This window comes from Scyliorhinus torazame, chromosome 9 (genome assembly GCF_047496885.1).
Source record: "Scyliorhinus torazame isolate Kashiwa2021f chromosome 9, sScyTor2.1, whole genome shotgun sequence".
In the NCBI taxonomy this organism is placed as follows: domain Eukaryota; kingdom Metazoa; phylum Chordata; class Chondrichthyes; order Carcharhiniformes; family Scyliorhinidae; genus Scyliorhinus; species Scyliorhinus torazame.
In genome coordinates this window covers 225235364-225254157 of record NC_092715.1, presented here as the reverse complement: position 1 = coordinate 225254157, position 18794 = coordinate 225235364, and the positions used below count along the sequence as shown (strand labels likewise).

General features: G+C 48.3%; 1 protein-coding gene and 1 long non-coding RNA gene across 10 annotated transcripts in view; one reads left to right on the top strand and one right to left on the bottom strand.

Moving 5' to 3' along the window:
• LOC140430073 (uncharacterized) overlaps positions 1–16437 on the bottom strand; it is a 206992-nt gene extending 190555 nt beyond the window's left edge. The window contains exon 1 of the long non-coding RNA XR_011949310.1: positions 16129–16437. This is a non-coding gene — a long non-coding RNA (uncharacterized lncRNA). The remainder of the gene's footprint in view (positions 1–16128) is intronic.
• LOC140429750 (adhesion G protein-coupled receptor L3-like) overlaps positions 1–18794 on the top strand; it is a 1506492-nt gene that overhangs the window by 294659 nt on the left and 1193039 nt on the right. The window lies entirely within an intron of this gene.

Below are 18794 nucleotides of genomic sequence, written 5' to 3'. Positions count from 1 at the left end.
TCCTCCCTTTCACTGGTCAGCAGCTCACAGGGTCAAACCCGGCTGGTAACAGGTGGGGTTCAAGCTGCCCACCACCTGTTGATTCCAAGTGGCAGTGAAATAAGGTCGTTAAACGGGTAATTGCCCACTTAATGGCTTCGGTTCGGCCACAGGTGGGCGAACCACTTGACCCCTTCCCTTAGTTTGTAAAATCGTGGCAATGGCATGGATGGGCAGGTGGCTGCACCAGTGATGGCAAAGCGGCCTATTTCACCTGTCCATCCACTTGCTTTCCGACCCATTGGTGGCCCATGCAACCCTGCTCCTCCTCACACTTTTGGATATTCACATGACATTGTCACAATGCATTAAATAGGGTTTTCCTTTCATGTATTCAGAAGAAGGAGAAATGTTGGACAGTCAGGAAGACCAACTACTCATCAGAGGAGAAAGGGAAAGAGAGAAAGGAAGGGCAGGAAGATGCCACTGGCGAGCCGCCTCTACAACTGGAAATCAAGCTGTGGTGGGGGTGGGGTGAAAACCTCCACCCCCATGAGTTTTATTGTTTTGCTGCTGTCAGGGCTCATTGCATCATTACTTTGGTGATGGTTTACATTTTGGATGGATAATCCCTGGTGTCCCCCAAAGTCATTTCATGCCCCCCCCTAAGCTCATCTCCACATTACTCAGCCTGCTTTCTTCTACCTCCGGAACGGTGTCTATCTTTGTCCTTGCCTCAGACAATCTGCTGCTGAAACCCTCGCCCATATTTTATTTTCCCTCTAAACTGGCCTATTCCAGTGCTGTTCTGGCTGGTCTCCCAATATTTCACACTTCAATCAAAACTTCCACTGTCCATACCCTAACCCATACCAACTGCAGTTTATCCATCACCCATGTACTCTCCAAACTGCATTGGTTCTTGGTCCCTCAGCAACTAAGTTTAAAGTGCTGCAGTTGCAATGCACGGTCTATTAGATAATAGACACTGGCTTTGTCTATGGCCTTTGAAGTGTAAGAAAATATTTTATGGTTTCATAATTGTTACAGATATTACATTACGCGGCACGGTAGCACAGTGGTTAGCACTGTTGCTTCACAGCGCCAGGGTACCGGGTTTGATTCCCTCTTGGGTCACTGTCTATGCGGAGGCTGCACATTCTCCCCGTGTCTCCGTGGGTTTCCTTTGGGCACTCCGGTTTCCTCCCACGAGTCTCGAAAGATGTGCTGTTAGGTAATTTTGACATTCTGAATTCTCCCTTGGTGTATGTGAACAGGCGCTGGAGTGTGGCAACTAGGGGATTTTTGCAATAAAGTCATTGTGGTGTTAATGTAGGCCTACTAGTGACAATAATAAAAATTATTATTATTAGTAATATTTGTGCTGCACAAGTAACATTCATGAAACACAAGTGCCAGGCAATGACCATCTCCAACAAGATAGTATCCAATCATTGCTCCATGACATTCAATGATATTACCATGGCTGAATCCCAACACCATTGACCAGAAACTGAAATTGACCAGTCCTTCAAATAAGTGGCTACAAGAGCAGGTCAGAGATTAGGATTTCTGTGGTGAGTACCTTACCTCCTGACCCCCAAATTCTTTAATAAAAGATTATTTCATCGGGTATGGTTGTCGCTGGTTAGGCCAGCATTTATTGACCATCTCTAATTGCCCTTGAGAAGGTGATGGTGAGCCATCTTCTTGAACTGCTGCAGGCCATGCAGAGTAGGTACACTCACGCTGTTAGGAAGGGAGTTCCAGGATTTGGAACCAATGACAATGAAGGAACCTCAATATGGTTCAGTCAGGATGGTGAGTTACTTGGAACGGAAGTTGGGTGGGATGTCAATCAAATGGGACTGTCAAACCATGAACATAGAACATAGAACAGACAGTGTAGAAAGAGGCCATTCGGCCCATCGAGTCTGCACCGACCCATTTAAGTCCTCACTTCCACCCTATCCCACTAACAATAATCCCTCCTATCCTTTTATGGTCATTAAGGGCAATTTATCATGGCCAATCCACCTAACCTGCATGTCTTTGGACTGTGGGAGGAAACCGGAGCACCCGGAGGAAACCCACTCAGACACGGGGAGAATGTGCAGACTCCGCACAGACAGTGACCCAGCAGGGAATCGAGCCTGGGACCTTGGCGCTGTGAGGCCACAGTGCTAATCACTTGTGCTACCCAAGAGTGCAGCTCTTTCATCAGGAGGAGCTGCGCTCCGAATGCTGGTGATTTGAAACAAACCTGTTGGACTTTAACCTGGTGTTGCAAGACATCTTACTGTGCCCATCCCAGTCCAACCCCGGCATCTCCACATCATGTAGATCAAGCCAGGTAAGGATGACCGATTTCCTTACCTAAAGGACATTACAGAATAATAAAGTGCAGAAGAGACCCTTCGGCCCATCAAGTCTGCACCAACGGATGAAAGACACCTGACCTGCCTACCTAATCCCATTTGCCTGCATTTGGCCCACAGCATCAGTGAACCAGATGGGTTTTTACAACAATTGTCAATGGTTTCATGGACATCATTACTGAGACTGGTTATTTTTAATTCCAGAATTTTTGTCTTAGTTGAATTCAAATGACACCAACTGCATGGCCGGATTTGAACCAGTGTTCCCAGACAATACGGCACTGCTGCCATCCTTTAGATATTTGTCCACCATCTGCAGGAGCGTGATAGAATATTCTTCACTTGCTTGGATGAGTGCAACCCCATTTGAAGCTCAATAGCACCCAGAACAAAGCATCCCACTTTTTTTTAATAAATATTTTATTGAAAATTTTTGGTCAACCAACACAGTACATTGTGCATCCTTTACACAATATTATAACAACACAAATAACGATGACCTATTTTATAAACAAAAAATGAATAAATAATAAATTAAATGAAAACGAACCCTAATTGGCAACTGCCTTATCACAAGTAACACTCCAAAAATATAATTTAACAGTCCAATATATAATTATCTGTCGCAACGACCTATACATATTATACAGTATATATTAACAACCCTGAGAGTCCTTCTGGTTCCTCCCCCCCCCCCCCCCCCCCGATCCTGGGCTGCTGCTGCTGCCTTCTTTTTTCCATTCCATCTATCTTTCCGCGAGGTATTCGACGAACGGTTGCCACCGCCTGGTGAACCCTTGAGCCGACCCCCTTAGAACGAACTTAATCCGCTCTAGCTTTATAAACCCTGCCATGTCATTTATCCAGGTCTCCACCCCCGGGGGCTTGGCTTCTTTCCACATTAACAATATCCTGCGCCGGGCTACTAGGGACGCAAAGGCCAAAACATCAGCCTCTCTCGCCTCCTGCACTCCCGACTCTTGTGCAACCCCAAATATAGCCAACCCCCAGCTTGGTTCGACCCGGACCCCCACTACTTTTGAAAGCACCTTTGTCACCCCCATCCAAAACCCCTGTAGTGCCGGGCATGACCAAAACATATGGGTATGATTCGCTGGGCTTCTCGAGCACCTCGCACACCTATCCTCCACCCCAAAAAATTTACTGAGCCGTGCTCCAGTCATATGCGCCCTGTGTAATACCTTAAACTGAATCAGGCTTAGCCTGGCACATGAGGACGACGAGTTTACCCTGCTTAGGGCATCTGCCCACAGCCCCTCCTCGATCTCCTCCCCCAGCTCTTCTTCCCATTTCCCTTTTAGTTCATCTACCATAGTCTCCCCTTCGTCCCTCATTTCCCTATATATATATCTGACACCTTACCATCCCCCACCCATGTCTTTGAGATCACTCTGTCCTGCACCTCTTGTGTCGGGAGCTGCGGGAATTCCCTCACCTGTTGCCTCGCAAAAGCCCTCAGTTGCATATACCTGAATGCATTCCCTTGGGGCAACCCATATTTCTCGGTCAGCGCTCCCAGACTCGCGAACTTCCCATCCACAAACAGATCTTTCAGTTGCGTTATTCCTGCTCTTTGCCACATTCCATATCCCCCATCCATTCCCCCCGGGGCAAACCTATGGTTGTTTCTTATCGGGGACCCCCCCAAGGCTCCAGTCTTTCCCTATGCCGTCTCCACTGTCCCCAAATCTTCAGTGTAGCCACCACCACCGGGCTTGTGGTGTAGTTCCTCGGTGAGAACGGCAATGGGGCTGTCACCATAGCCTGTAGGCTAGTCCCCCTACAGGACGCCCTCTCTAATCTCTTCCACGCCGCTCCCTCCTCCTCTCCCATCCACTTACTCACCATTGAAATATTAGCGGCCCAATAATACTCACTTAGGCTCGGTAGTGCCAGCCCCCCCCTATCCCTGCTACGCTGTAAGAATCCTTTCCTCACTCTCGGGTCTTCTCGGCCCACACAAAACCCATGATGCTCTTTTCAATCCTTTTAAAAAAAGCCTTTGTGATCACCACCGGGAGGCACTGAAACACAAAGAGGAATCTCGGGAGGACCACCATCTTAACCGCCTGCACCCTCCCTGCCAGTGACAGGGATACCATATCCCATCTCTTGAAATCCTCCTCCATTTGTTCCACCAACCGCGTTAAATTTAACCTATGCAATGTGCCCCAATTCTTGGCTATCTGGATCCCCAGGTAACGAAAGTCCCTTGTTACCTTCCTCAACGGTAGGTCCTCTATTTCTCTACTCTGCTCCCCTGGATGCACCACAAACAACTCACTTTTCCCCATGTTCAATTTATACCCTGAAAAATCCCCAAACTCCCCAAGTATCCGCATTATTTCTGGCATCCCCTCTGCCGGGTCTGCCACGTATAGTAGCAAATCGTCCGCATACAAAGATACCCGGTGCTCTTCTCCTCCTCTCAGTACTCCCTTCCACTTCTTGGAACCTCTCAACGCTATCGCCAGGGGCTCAATCGCCAGTGCAAACAATAATGGGGACAGAGGGCATCCCTGCCTTGTCCCTCTATGGAGCCGAAAATATGCAGATCCCCGTCCATTCGTGGCCACGCTCGCCATCGGGGCCCTATACAACAGCTGCACCCATCTAACATACCCCTCTCCAAAACCAAATCTCCTCAACACCTCCCACAAATAATCCCACTCCACTCTATCAAATGCTTTCTCGGCATCCATCGCCACTCCTATCTCCGTTTCCCCCTCTGGTGGGGGAATCATTACCCCTAACAGCCTCCGTATATTCGTGTTCAGCTGTCTCCCCTTCACAAACCCAGTTTGGTCCTCGTGGACCACCCCCGGGACACATTCCTCAATTCTCATTGCCATTACCTTGGCCAGGATCTTGGCATCTACATTTAGGAGGGAAATAGGTCTATAGGACCCGCATTGTAGCGGGTCCTTTTCCTTCTTTAAGAGAAGCGATATCGTTGCTTCAGACATAGTCGGGGGCAGTTGTCCCCTTTCCTTTGCCTCATTAAAGGTCCTCGTCAATACCGGGGCGAGCAAGTCCACATATTTTCTATAGAATTCGACTGGGAATCCATCCGGTCCTGGGGCCTTTCCCGACTGCATGCTCCTAATTCCTTTCACCACTTCTTCTCCCTCGATCTGTGCTCCCAGTCCCACCCTTTCCTGCTCTTCCACCTTGGGAAATTCCAGCCGATCCAAGAAGCCCATCATTCTCTCCCTCCCATCCGGGGGTTGAGCTTCATATAATTTTTTATAAAATGTCTTGAACACTCCATTCACTCTCTCCGCTCCCCACTCCATCTCTCCTTCCTCATCCCTCACTCCCCCTATTTCCCTCGCTGCTCCCCTTTTCCTCAATTGGTGTGCCAGCAACCTGCTCGCCTTCTCCCCATATTCGTACTGTACACCCTGTGCCTTCCTCCATTGTGCCTCTGCAGTGCCCGTAGTCAGCAAGTCAAATTCTACATGTAGCCTTTGCCTTTCCCTGTACAGTCCCTCCTCCGGTGCTTCCGCATATTGTCTGTCCACCCTCAAAAGTTCTTGCAGCAACCGCTCCCGTTCCTTACTCTCCTGCTTCCCTTTATGTGCCCTTATTGATATCAGCTCCCCTCTAACCACCGCCTTCAACGCCTCCCAGACCACTCCCACCTGGACCTCCCCATTATCATTGAGTGCCAAGTACTTTTCAATGCACCCCCTCACCCTTAGACACACCCCCTCATCTGCCATTAGTCCCATGTCCATTCTCCAGGGTGGGCGCCCTCCTGTTTCCTCCCCTATCTCCAAGTCTACCCAGTGTGGAGCGTGATCCGAAATGGCTATAGCCGTATACTCCGTTCCCCTCACCTTCGGGATCAACGCCCTTCCCAGCACAAAAAAGTCTATTCGCGAGTAGACTTTATGGACATAGGAGAAAAACGAGAACTCCTTACTTAGGTCTGCTAAATCTCCACGGGTCTACACCTCCCATCTGCTCCATAAAATCTTTAAGTACCTTGGCTGCTGCCGGCCTCCTTCCAGTCCTGGACTTCGACCTATCCAGCCCTGGTTCCAACACCGTATTAAAATCTCCCCCCATTATCAGCTTTCCCATCTTAGGTCTGGAATGCGTCCTAGCATCCGCCTCATAAAATTGGCATCATCCCAGTTCGGGGCATATACGTTTACCAAATCCACCGTCTCCCCCTGTAGTTTGCCACTCACCATCACGTATCTGCCCCCGTTATCCGCCACTATAGTCTTTGCCTCGAACATTACCCGCTTCCCCACTAATATAGCCACCCCCCTGTTTTTCGCATCTAGCCCCGAATGGAACACCTGCCCCACCCATCCTTTGCGTAGCCTAACCTGGTCTATCAGTTTCAGGTGCGTTTCCTGTAACATAACCACATCTGTCTTAAGTTTCTTAAGGTGTGCGAGTACCCGTGCCCTCTTTATCGGCCCGTTCAGTCCTCTCACGTTCCACGTGATTAGCCTGGTTGGGGGGCTTCCTACCCCCCCCCCCCCCCCCCCCCCCCCCCCCCCCCCCCCCCCCCCCCCCCTGTCATTAGCCATCCCCTTTTTCCAGCTCCTCACCCGGTTCCCACGCAGCTGTATCTCCCCCAGGCGGTGCCACCCCGCCCATCCCCCTCCCATACCAGCTCCCCCCTCTCCCCAGCAGCAGCAACCCAGTAATTCCCCCCTCCCACCCCCCCCGCTAGATCCCCCGCTAGCGTAATTACTCCCCCCATGTTACTCCCCGAAGTCAGCAAACAAAGCATCCCACTTGATTGGTGCCCCATTGTTGTACCTTCAAAACCACAGATACTTTTGGCTTGTTTACTTACTGATAAGTTTTACCCAGGTGACCTTATTTGTGAGATGAACAAAGGACAAAACAGGTTCACGCTTTAACTCATCAAAATATGACTCAGACTCACAGCTGAGCTTTGGGTTTGACTCGCACTTAGTGAAGGAGGCTGGCCAGGCTACGATCACTCGATATGGATGTCTTCTCTGGGTTCAAAACCCAGGTGATTTCTTCTTGCAATGGTTGTGCCTGACTCCCAGGTTTTTGCTGAAGATCTGTCCCTTTATTTATACTCATATGCTAGCGTTGAGTCATCGGTATACGCCCACCACTGGCCATTATCCCATCCAGACCCCATCTTGTTAATGGGAAAGACAGGATATTCCTTTTTATCCATGGTGATTCAATCAAGGCCCATTGTCCTCTGAAAGACCATCAGCTGACCAGCCATCAGCTCATTATGGAGTCTGATGGCTTATTTTGTCTGTCCTTCATCCTGCTGCAAAGTTGATCACCTGTGTCTGGTAGTTTCTTACATATTCATAGCATGGTCTTCTTCTTTGGAGTGTGTAATCACAAAGTCTGTGGCAGCAATGACATGTTTATGCCTTGACTTGAGTGCGCTTGCAGATGGACAGAATCGATTCCAGCCAGGGCCTCAGGACAGTTTCTGTTCCTGGCTCTGTGTATCTTCTCAGCCTGTTTTCTGTACCACACCATCTACCTTAAAGTGTTCATTCCCTCCAGCATCAATATATGGTGGCAGCAGATGCACTGCAGCAACTCACCAAGGCTCCTTAGACTGCACCATCCAAATCCGTGACCCCTATCACCTAGATTAGCCAAGAGATGTATAGGGACACCACCATTGCAAATTGTCCACCAAGCCACAGTTCGAACTATATCGCTGTTCCTTCATGGTCACCGGGTCAAAGTCCTGGAGAACCCCCCCCGCCAACTGTGGGTGTTACTACAACACATGGATTGTAGGGGTCTAAGAAAGTAGCTCACTGCCATCTTCTCAGGGACAATTAGGAATGAGCAATAAATGCTGATCTAACGTCCATATCTTGTGAAAGATTTTATAAAGCATGTGCAGTGTACATGGCAGAAACCGGGAAAATGACGCTAGGAGAAAAAAGCTGTGTCATCTGTGATTCTGAGATGGGAATGGAGTATTTAACTCCGATTGTTACCCTTCTAATTTGAAAATGTGATAGATCACCATTTAGTCATTTGTTTCGAGTTGCCACAACACTGAATTTCTTGGTGGGCTGCGCTGATTCATTTGTTGCTGCAAGCTAGTTCTTGAAGGATCACAGTTTGAACTTCATTGCGAGTAGCTTTCAAATGAGATGTAGGTAAACTATGGGCGGGATTCTCCACTCCCACGCCGAAGTGCCGCGCCGTCTTGAACGCCGTCGAGGTTCACGACGGCGCGGAACGGCCCCGGTCCCGACCGATTCAGGCCCTGACAGTGGGCCAGTATCGGGGCCGCGTCATCTACCCGCGCCAGGCCTTGTCGCCCGCGTAAAAGCGGCGCCGCATAGATGACGCGGCCGGCGCCGCATAACGGACGTCATCCGCGCATGCGCGATCGGTGGGCACCGATCGAGGGCCACCCCACATTCCCGGTGAAGCCCGGTGCAAGATCCCCCCTCCCCCACCCCCCCACAGGCCGCCCCCCCAGCGTTCACGCACCACCCACGACTGCAGCGACCAGGTGTGGACGGCGCCGGGGGGAACCCGCCGTTTTGGCCTGGCCGCTCGGCCCATCCGGGCCTCAGAATAGCGGGGGTGCCGGAGAATCGCCATTTTCGGTGTCTCCGGCGATTCTCCGCCCGCGAAACTCGATCGGGCCGTTCCCGCTGCTTGGGAGAATCGCGGGAGGGCGTCGGACCGGCGTCCCCGGAAATTTCGGCGGCCCAGGCGATTCTCCCAACCGGCGTGGGAGTGGAGAATCGCGCCCAATGCCTTTCAACTATAGCTAGTAAGAGTAATAATGCTGCAGTGCCAGGGAAATCTGGAACTGGGGCTGGTTTAGCACAGGGATAAATAGCTGGCTTTTAAAGCAGACCAAGCCAGGCCAGCAGCACGTTCAATTCCCATTCCAGCCTCCCTGAACAGGTGTCGGAATGTGGCGACTAGGGGCTTTTCACAGTAAATGAAGATTTGAAGCCTACTTGTGACAATAAGCGATTTTCATTTCATTTCATTTCATTTCATTTTCGAAATGCATTCTCTGATTTAATCGTTTAGGTCAGTCTAGCTAAGCAGAGATAGGCCTGTAAAACCATGATTGATGCGCTAGTCAGTGTGCTTTAGGACCTAGGTGCTCGTCTGTCTATCTGGATGCTTCATGTTCGAACTGATGCTAGATTCATTTGGTAGAATCATTCCAGCTGCTTCATGTAGACTGTGTGTAGTTTAGCAGCCATGAACGGATGCAGTGTACACAGCTGTGTTGTACACCCTGTAGCAGTGTGATCCATCTAATGTATAAATAGTAAACCTATACAACAGTGCACATGTTGGCACGTGTGGTGTGAGCCAAACTGAGCAGACTGGCTGTGAAGCAATGAGCGCCAGCAATGGAGCAGCTCTACTTAGAACCTTGCAATTGCTGGAATTTTATGTGAACACAAAGCTAAGTTTTACATTTGGGTTTCCAAGCATTCATTCTACCCGAATTGGGAAATCGGACTCCCTGGTTACCAAAGATTTAGATTTCATATTTTCTTATCTATTTACATAGGTCAGCAAAAGGGTGGCAGCCCTCCTCTCTGTAAGTATACCCATAGTTGCAATCTTTCCTCAGTGATGATTCCTACTCAAAACATCAGTCTCATGTAAAACAATGTTATTGTTTATTTTCTGATCATTTTGGCCATGTTGGGATTTGGAGTGTGCGGCTGCATAGCTTGCTTATTATTCTTTTTCGACAATGGATTGAAGAAGAACAAAGCTGCCTGTGCCATTTTTAGAAATCAAACTGCAACCCTTTTGAGAAGTAATTTGTTCAACATGAATTTTGAATGATTAAACAAAGGTTGGTTATTTCCCTATAGAACAGCTTTACAATGTCTCTGAACCAGTTGATATTTGCTTTTCGTGCCTGTCTGCAAAGTCTGTCTGTGTTTTTCATTTGGCCCAGGCAATGTAAACATTGTTACAGGTTACATTACATGCATGTAATGCTTGTGCTCACTTTGCACCTTTTTCTCAGTGCATCATATAGCGCAACAAATTAGTTCAGCTGTAATCAACTTGTTAAACCTTCCTGTGATTGAGAATCAATGCCTCCGGTGAAAAGCGGCATTTGTCTTGTGGCCAGATTTCACATTCCCTGAAGCAGGGCTGCTTTTTTAATGTCGTCAAGTTGGCTGCAAATGTTTGGTGTTCGAGTCACTAACGGTGCCCGTGACAAATTTGTTTTGCCTAATTTCAGCTATATCTTTGGGTTGAGGGAATGAGACCCATGCAGACACGGGCAGAATGTGCAAACTCCACACAGACAGTAACCCGGGCGGGCCTGGATCGAACGGGTCCTCAGCGCCATGAGACCTGTTGGATGTTGCATGCATTTTCTATTTAGATTTTAGGAAAAGCTCCTATGCCCTAACCAAATCTATTTCTGTGTTTCTCAAATTGATGCAAGATTTTCTATTTTTCAGTTTAAAAACAAGGCAGAATGGGGAATGAAGTATGGTTGCCACTTGTCCTCCACATTTTATCCTGCCACATATGACGACTTCATCTAGCCTCTTCCTGCACGTCAGGAGATTGGTAGATTACTGTTTAAAAATCCTTCCCCATGATCCACACCTGCTGTCCACAAACACTGCTTATTGCCACAGATTTGGATAACATTTCTCTGCTCACCAACTACCAATACGTACATAGAACATAGAACATAGAACAATACAGCGCAGTACAGGCCCTTCGGCCCACGATGTTGCACCGAAACAAAAGCCATCTAACCTACACTATACCATTATCATCCATATGTTTATCCAATAAACTTTTAAATGCCCTCAATGTTGGCAAGTTCACTACTGTAGCAGGTAGGGCATTCCACGGCCTCACTACTCTTTGCGTAAAGAACCTACCCCTGACCTCTGTCCTATATCTATTACCCCTCAGTTTAAGGCTATGTCCCCTCGTGCTAGCCATTTCCATCCGCGGGAGAAGGCTCTCACTGTCCACCCTATCTAACCCTCTGATCATTTTGTATGCCTCTATTAAGTCTCCTCTTAACCACCTCTCTAACGAAAACAACCTCAAGTCCATCAGCCTTTCCTCATAAGATTTTCCCTCCATACCAGGCAACATCCTGGTAAATCTCCTCTGCACCCGTTCCAAAGCCTCCACGTCCTTCCTATCATGCGGTGACCAGAACTGTACGCAATACTCCAAATGCGGCCGTACCAGAGTTCTGTACAGCTGCAACATGACCTCCTGACTCCGGAACTCAATCCCTCTACCAATAAAGGCCAACACTCCATAGGCCGCCTTCACCACCCTATCAACCTGGGTGGCAACTTTCAGGGATCTATGTACATGGACACCTAGATCTCTCTGCTCATCCACACTTTCAAGAACTTTTCCATTAGCCAAATATTCTACATTCCTGTTATTCCTTCCAAAGTGAATCACCTCACACTTCTCTACATTAAACTCCATTTGCCACCTCTCAGCCCAGCACTGCAGCTTATCTATATCCCTCTATAACCTGCTACTTCCTTCCACACTATCGACAACACCACCGACTTTAGTATCGTCTGCAAATTTACTCACCCACCCTTCTGCGCCTTCCTCTAGGTCATTGATAAAAATGACAAACAGCAACAGCCCCAGAACAGATCCTTGTGGTACTCCACTTGTGACAGAACTCCATTCTGAACATTTCCCATCAACCACCACCCTCTGTCTTCTTTCAGCTAGCCAATTTCTGATCCACATCTCTAAATCACCCTCAATCCCCAGCCTCCGTATTTTCCGTAGTTCTAAGCCAGTGGGTGCGATTTACTGGCCACGTTCTGTCGGAATCTGGACAGGACACACCAGTAGATCCCGCGAGAGGTGTCACCTGGAATTCCCTGATGAGACATTGTTATCTAGATCCCTCCAACAATGGGCAGATTCCAGACTTGCATAGTTTTACCTATGCTGATTCCAGATCTAACAGGCACCCTGGACCTACTGACCTTGCTGAGGAGACTCTAGCATGGTGCTGTTTTAACACTGGTCCCCACAAATGGGGACTAGGTGGAACGGCACTTGGGAGAGGTCTCCAAAGCGATCAGAGGCCATGGGTGGTTGGCCTCTGGCAGCATGTTATTCTGGCACTATTGATGCTACCTGGGCACCTTGGCACTGCCAGCCTGGCATCCTGACAGTGCCAAAGTACCTAGGTGATATTTTGCCTATGCTAGGGATCGAGTTAGGGGGTGCCCTGCTGGGTTGCGGACGGACCCTAGTACTCCCCAACAGATGAGTTGAGGCATTGAGGGGGTCATGTCGGAGTGTCGAGAGAACAGTGGTGCCCGGATCTCTTCCTGCACTGACGAGCGGAGCTCTTCAATGAAAGAAATGAGACTGAGTGCAGCCGTTGCGGGGTGTCCCTGCTGAGGCCCAAAGAAAACCCAATGCCATTATATAGCGGGGTCATTCCCGCCTCTACAAGCGCTAGGAACAACTCCGTCAATCCCATCCAGAATGGACTCTTCTTTTTGTTAGTTCGCGCCCAGTGTTCCTAAATAATTTTCCAATACAACTCCATTTTAACACTTGAAAGTCAACCTAACCTGCACTGTGGGAGGAAATTGCAGCACCCGGAGGAGACCCACACAAACATGGAGAGAATGCTCAAACTCCCCACAGACAAACAAATAAAATTAATGCAACTCAGTCGTGAACAAACATAAAGCAACAGAGTAACATTCATTGCATAATTATAAATTTTGCATGGTAAAGATCAGAAAATGTAACTTTGAAAATCAATGTTTTTTAAGTACTTTGTAAAAATATTTATGTACTCACCTGTCCATTATTCTACCTGAGCCATTCCACTTCATGGACCTTGGCCAGGGATCAATGAAACTGTAAATTGAGTGTCTTGAGGTGGCTGATGTTGAAGCTCAGCACGTTCAGCAGCATCAGGATGATGGAGTTGGGCTCAGACAAGTCGAAGCTCAACAGCGGAAGGATCACAGCAGGATTCTTGAATGAGGCTGGCATTCAAGACTCAGTGAATAAGGAAGCCCATGGCTTGGAAAAAGAGAGGGAGAGAAACCGAGAGATGAACAGGAAAGTGTCAGTGTGGGGCACATTCTCGGAAGCGGGAAAGCTTGCAAGCCCATTTGCTGCTCTGTGATGCCAAGTAGGGTCAGAAACCACAGTTTGGGAACTGCTGTTCTAAGCTCTGGCCACAGTGCAACATTTTGGACTGTGCTTATGAAGATTCCCTTTAGAATCTGACTTTACTGTACTTCAGGGATTCCCAAACTTTTACAGCTGCAGAACCCTTTTGACCTCCCAAGAGTACAGAAGGAACTCTGAGAAATATTCTTATTATACTGATGAATTAAACCACAAAAAATGATTATTAATGAGCAATCGGCACAGACATACTAAAACAAACTCAAAGGATGTTTTTATGTCTTATATGTTTCCATTTATTATTGTAATGGTTCTGTTTCATGATAAAAATTTTGGTAGTCAAGTGTGGGAAGTTGAGATAAATTTAGAGAAGAAAGGTAAGAGAGCAAGGGAATAAAGGAAATGATGCTGACAGGAAGGGACTGAGTGTACAAACTTAAGAGTCAGCCAGCAGATAAGGCTAGAGGATGCGTATATAGTAAAAATGACAGAACTAAAGGCTCTGTATCCAAGTGCCTGTCACATTCACAAGAAAACGGTTCAATTTTGAAGCCGAATATAAGTAAATATGAATGATCTGGCTGTTAACTGAGTCATGGCTGCAGACCCCTCCAATGCTCCAACATAACTGTTGGGGGGTCCTCGAGCCCCATCTCATAAGGGCAGGACACCCTGGGGTTCGATCCATGGCACAGGCAAGTTGACACCCAGGCACTGCCAGCCAGGCACCCTGGCAGTGCCTCACCAGCCTGGCAGTGCCAAGGTGTCAAGATGGCAGGGTCAAGATGCTTGGGTGGCAGCGGGATTGGCAGGGTACCACCCAGCCCAGAGCCTGACCATCTGGGCACCTCTGATGGCCCAGGAGACCTCTCCAGGTGCTGTTACACCTGGTCCACATTTGTGCAAAATGACGCCAAACCCTCCCATGTCCCAGGAGCGGGCATTTGATCCCGGGCCTCGGGAGCATCAAGACCCTTACTACTCACTTAAATATGTAAATCTGGATCCTGTCCAGTGAGGGATCCAGATCACATTCCGAGAGTTGCAAATCTCATGAGAGGCCTCGTGCAAAATTTAATGGCCTCGTTATGTCACCGAGTGGGGCGCGATGATGCCGTTCGATCACGCTCATAGAATCAGTTTGGGTAGAAACGAGAAATAGTAAAGGTAGGAAGTCACTAGTGGGAGTAGCTTATAGGCCCTATAAAAGAAACCGTGCTGTGGCTTTTGAGAGTTTATTGCTAGAAATATTGGGGGTTTGTGATTAAGGCATCGTGATGATCATGGGTGATCTCTATCTCCATAGAGAGTGGATGAATCAGATTGGCAAGGAGAGCTTGGAGGATGAGGGAGTTCACAGCATGTTTTCAGGACCGTTTCTTGGAGCAGCATTTACCACAGCCAACCAGAGAGCAGGCAATTCCAGATCTGGTAATGCGCAACAAGGTTGATTAATTAATGATCTCATAGTAAAGTAGCAGTGATCATAACCTGGTTGAATTTTGCATTCGGTTTGAGGGAGAAAATACTTTATTTTAAACTTAAATAAGGTCAATAATGAGGGCAAGGAAATAGCTGGCTAAAGTGAACTGGGAAATTATATAAGGGCTACTCAGTAAAGATACTGTGGCAGGCATTTAAGGAGGTATTTCATAATATTCAGCAAGGATACATTCCAGTGAGAAAGAAATAGTTTAGGGGAAGAATGCACCAGCTGTGGCCCGCTAAGGAGGTTAAAGATAGTATTAAATTGAAATAAAAGATGTTAAATTGTGTGCGGATTAGTGGTCGGTAAACGATTGGACAGAATATAAAGGACAGCAAAGAATGGTTAAACAAATGGTAAGGAAGGAGAAATTAGAAGATGAGAGAAAAGTAGCTAGAAATATACACGGTAGCACAGTGGTTAGCACTACTGCCTCATAGCACCAGGGACCCAGGTTCAATTCCAGCCTTGGGTGACTGTGTGGACTTTGTACATTCTCCCTGTGTCTGCATGGGTTTCCACTAGGTGCTCCAGTTTCCTCCCACAGTCCAAAGATGTGCCGGTTAGGTGGGATTAGCCGTGATAAATTGCCTCTTAATGTCCAGGGATGTGCAGATTAAGTTATGGGGTTGCAGGGATAGGGCGGGGTAGATAGGAGAGTGGGCATGGGTTGGGGCAGACTCAATTGTCCGAATAGCCTCCTGCAGTGTAGGGATTCTGTTCTGTTCAGACAGTAAGAGTTTCTATAGGTATTCAAAATGGAAAAGAACAAGTAGGCATTTGGTCCTCTAGAGAATGAGTTGGGGAATGGAAAATAAGGAAATTAATAGAATAGATATTTTGCATCTGACTTTGCGGTAAAGAATGCAGACACCATCCCAAATGTCACGGATGTTTTAAAGGTTATTCCCCAATGTTGTCTGTGAATAATGCATTTTTGGGGAAATAATTTTTTTTTAAAAACCAGCACAAAGCCTTTCCCTTATAAGTAAAAAGGTTAGTTTATACTCTATTGTTCTGGAAGTTATTTAAAAGATAAAACTTATTAACACATACCAAACAAAGATTAGTCACAAATAAAGATAAAACAATACTTACAAATGTAAATCAAGATTATTCCATATTCAGTGCGGGTCTGATATGTTTTCAAGTTGAGAGCTGGTGTTGTCTGAAGTGAAGGTCTTGAGGGTGTAGAATTGTCTTTGCAGCTGTGAAGGCTTTCAGGTCAAATTGCCAGAGATTGCACAACAGGTGAGCTTAGTAGATGCCTTTCTCTGTCTATTTGTCTGTGTTGAAGCTTCTTTAAGATGGCTCTCTGTGAAACTGCCAGCTTCTTGTCCTTTTTAATTTATTTTGAATGTAAACTGAAATTGCTGTGATATTACACTTTGTGGTAATATGTCGTTATTTTTTGCCTCGTGATCCAGAATGGTCTGATGGTGTGATGATCAAGAAACCACCAATCTTTAACTTGAAGCAAAACTGAGTTATTGAATAACGATTAAATTAAATTGAGTTTGCACACTCTACTGAGCTGTAACTGTTTAAAAAAAAAAAAAAAAAATCTTCAACAGATTTTCAACAAACCCCTCCCCCACAGAAAAAACAAACAAGAACATAAGAACACCACCCGCAAGAATTATACATAGAATTTCCCCAAACTACAATAACCCCCCATATAACAATAAAAACACAAATAGAGAAACACCCCACCCTAACCCAAACGCCACCCCAGAAGAACCCCCCCCGGGTTGCTGCTGCTGTTGACCTCCTAACGCTCCGCGAGAAAATCTACGAACGGTTGCCACCACCTGGAGAACCCTTGCACAGATCCTTGCAAGGCAAACTTTATCCTCTCCAGCTTGATGAACCCTGCCATGTCATTAATCCAGGCTTCCACGCTAGGGGGCTTCGTATCCTTCCACAGTAACAAAATCCTCCGCCGGGCTACCAGGGACGCAAAGGCCAGAATACCTGCCTCTTTCGCCTCCTGCACTCCCTGCTCGTCCGATACCCCAAATACTGCTACCCCCCAGCTCGGCTTGACCCGGGCGTTCACCAGCTTCGAAATAGTCCTTGCAAAGCCCCTCCAAAACCCATCCAGCGCCCGGCACGTCCAGAACATATGGGCGTGATTTGCTGGGCTCCCCGAGCACCTTACACATCTGTCCTCCACCCCAAAGAACCTACTCAACCTTGCCCCTGTCATATGCGCTCTGTGAACAACTTTAAACTGTATCAGGCTGAGCCTTACGCAAGAGGAGGAAGAATTAACCTTATTCAGGGCATCAGTCCACAGACCCTCATCTATCCCCTCCCCGAGCTTCTCCTCCCATTTGCCCTTTAGCTCCTCCACCGAGGTGGGCTCCTCTTCTTGCAGCTCCTGGTAAATCGCCAAGACCTTGCCTTCTCCAACCTATACCCCCGCGATCACCCTGTCCTGAAGCCCACGTGCCGGAAGCAGCGGGTATTCCCTCACCTGTTGTTTCACAAACGCCCTCACCTGCATATACCTGAAAGCGTTTCCTGGGGTTGGCCAAATTTCTCCTCCAGCGCCCCTAGGCTCGCAAACGTCCCATCAATGAACAGGTCCCCCATTCTTTTAATCCCTGCCCGATGCCAGCTCAGAAACCCCCCATCCATCCTTCCCGGGACGAACCGATGGTTCTCTCGAATTGGGGACCAAACCGAGGCCCCCACCTCACCCCTATGATGCCTCCACTGCCCCCAAATCGTCAGAGTCGCCGCCACCACCGGACTCATGGTGTACCTTGTCGGCGGGAGCGGCAATGGTGCCATCACCAGCGCCCTCAGACTCGTGCCCACACAGGACGCCATCTCTAGCCTCTTCCACGCTGCCCCCTCCCCTTCCATTACCCACTTACGGATCATCGCCACATTGGCTACCCAGTAGTAGCCACATAGATTCGGCAACGCCAGCCCTCCTCTGTCCCTGCTACGCTCCAGGAAAACCCTTTTTACCCACGGGGTCTTATTCGCCCACACGAATCCCATGATGCTTCTGCTTACCCGTTTAAAAAAAGGCCTTGGGGATCAGAATTGGAAGGCACTGAAATACAAAGAGAAACCTCGGAAGGACCGTCATTTTCACTGACAGCACCCTACCCGCCAGGGGGAGTGGCAACATATTCCATCTTTTAAAATCCTCCTCCATCTGCTTCACCATCCGTGTCAAATTGAGCTTGTGCAGGGCCCCCCAACACCGAGCTACCCGGATCCCCAGGTACCGAAAGCTCCTTTCCGCCCTCTTCAGCGGAAGCTCGTCTATCCCCCTTCCCTGCTCTCCTGGGTGCACCACAAAGAGCTCACTCTTCCCACGTTAGGTTTATACCCCAAAAAGTCCCCAAACTCCCTCAGGATCCGCATGACCTCCGCCATCCCCTCCACTGGGTCCGCAACATACAATAACAGGTCATCGGCATACAGCGACACCCGGTGTTCCTCTCCCCCCTGAACCAATCCCCTCCAGTTCCTGGACTCCCTCAATGCCATGGCCAGCGGCTCAATTGCCAGTGCAAACAACAAGGGGGATGGGATACCTCTGCCTCGTCCCCCGGTACAGCCGAAGGTACTCCGACCTCCGCCGTTTCGTAGCCACACACGCCACCGGGACTTTATACAGTAGCCTAACCCAACTGATGAACCCCTCCCGAACCCAAACCTCCGCAGCACCTCCCAAAGATACTCCCACTCCACACTATCGAAGGCCTTCTCCGCGTCCATAGTCGCCACTACCTCCGCTT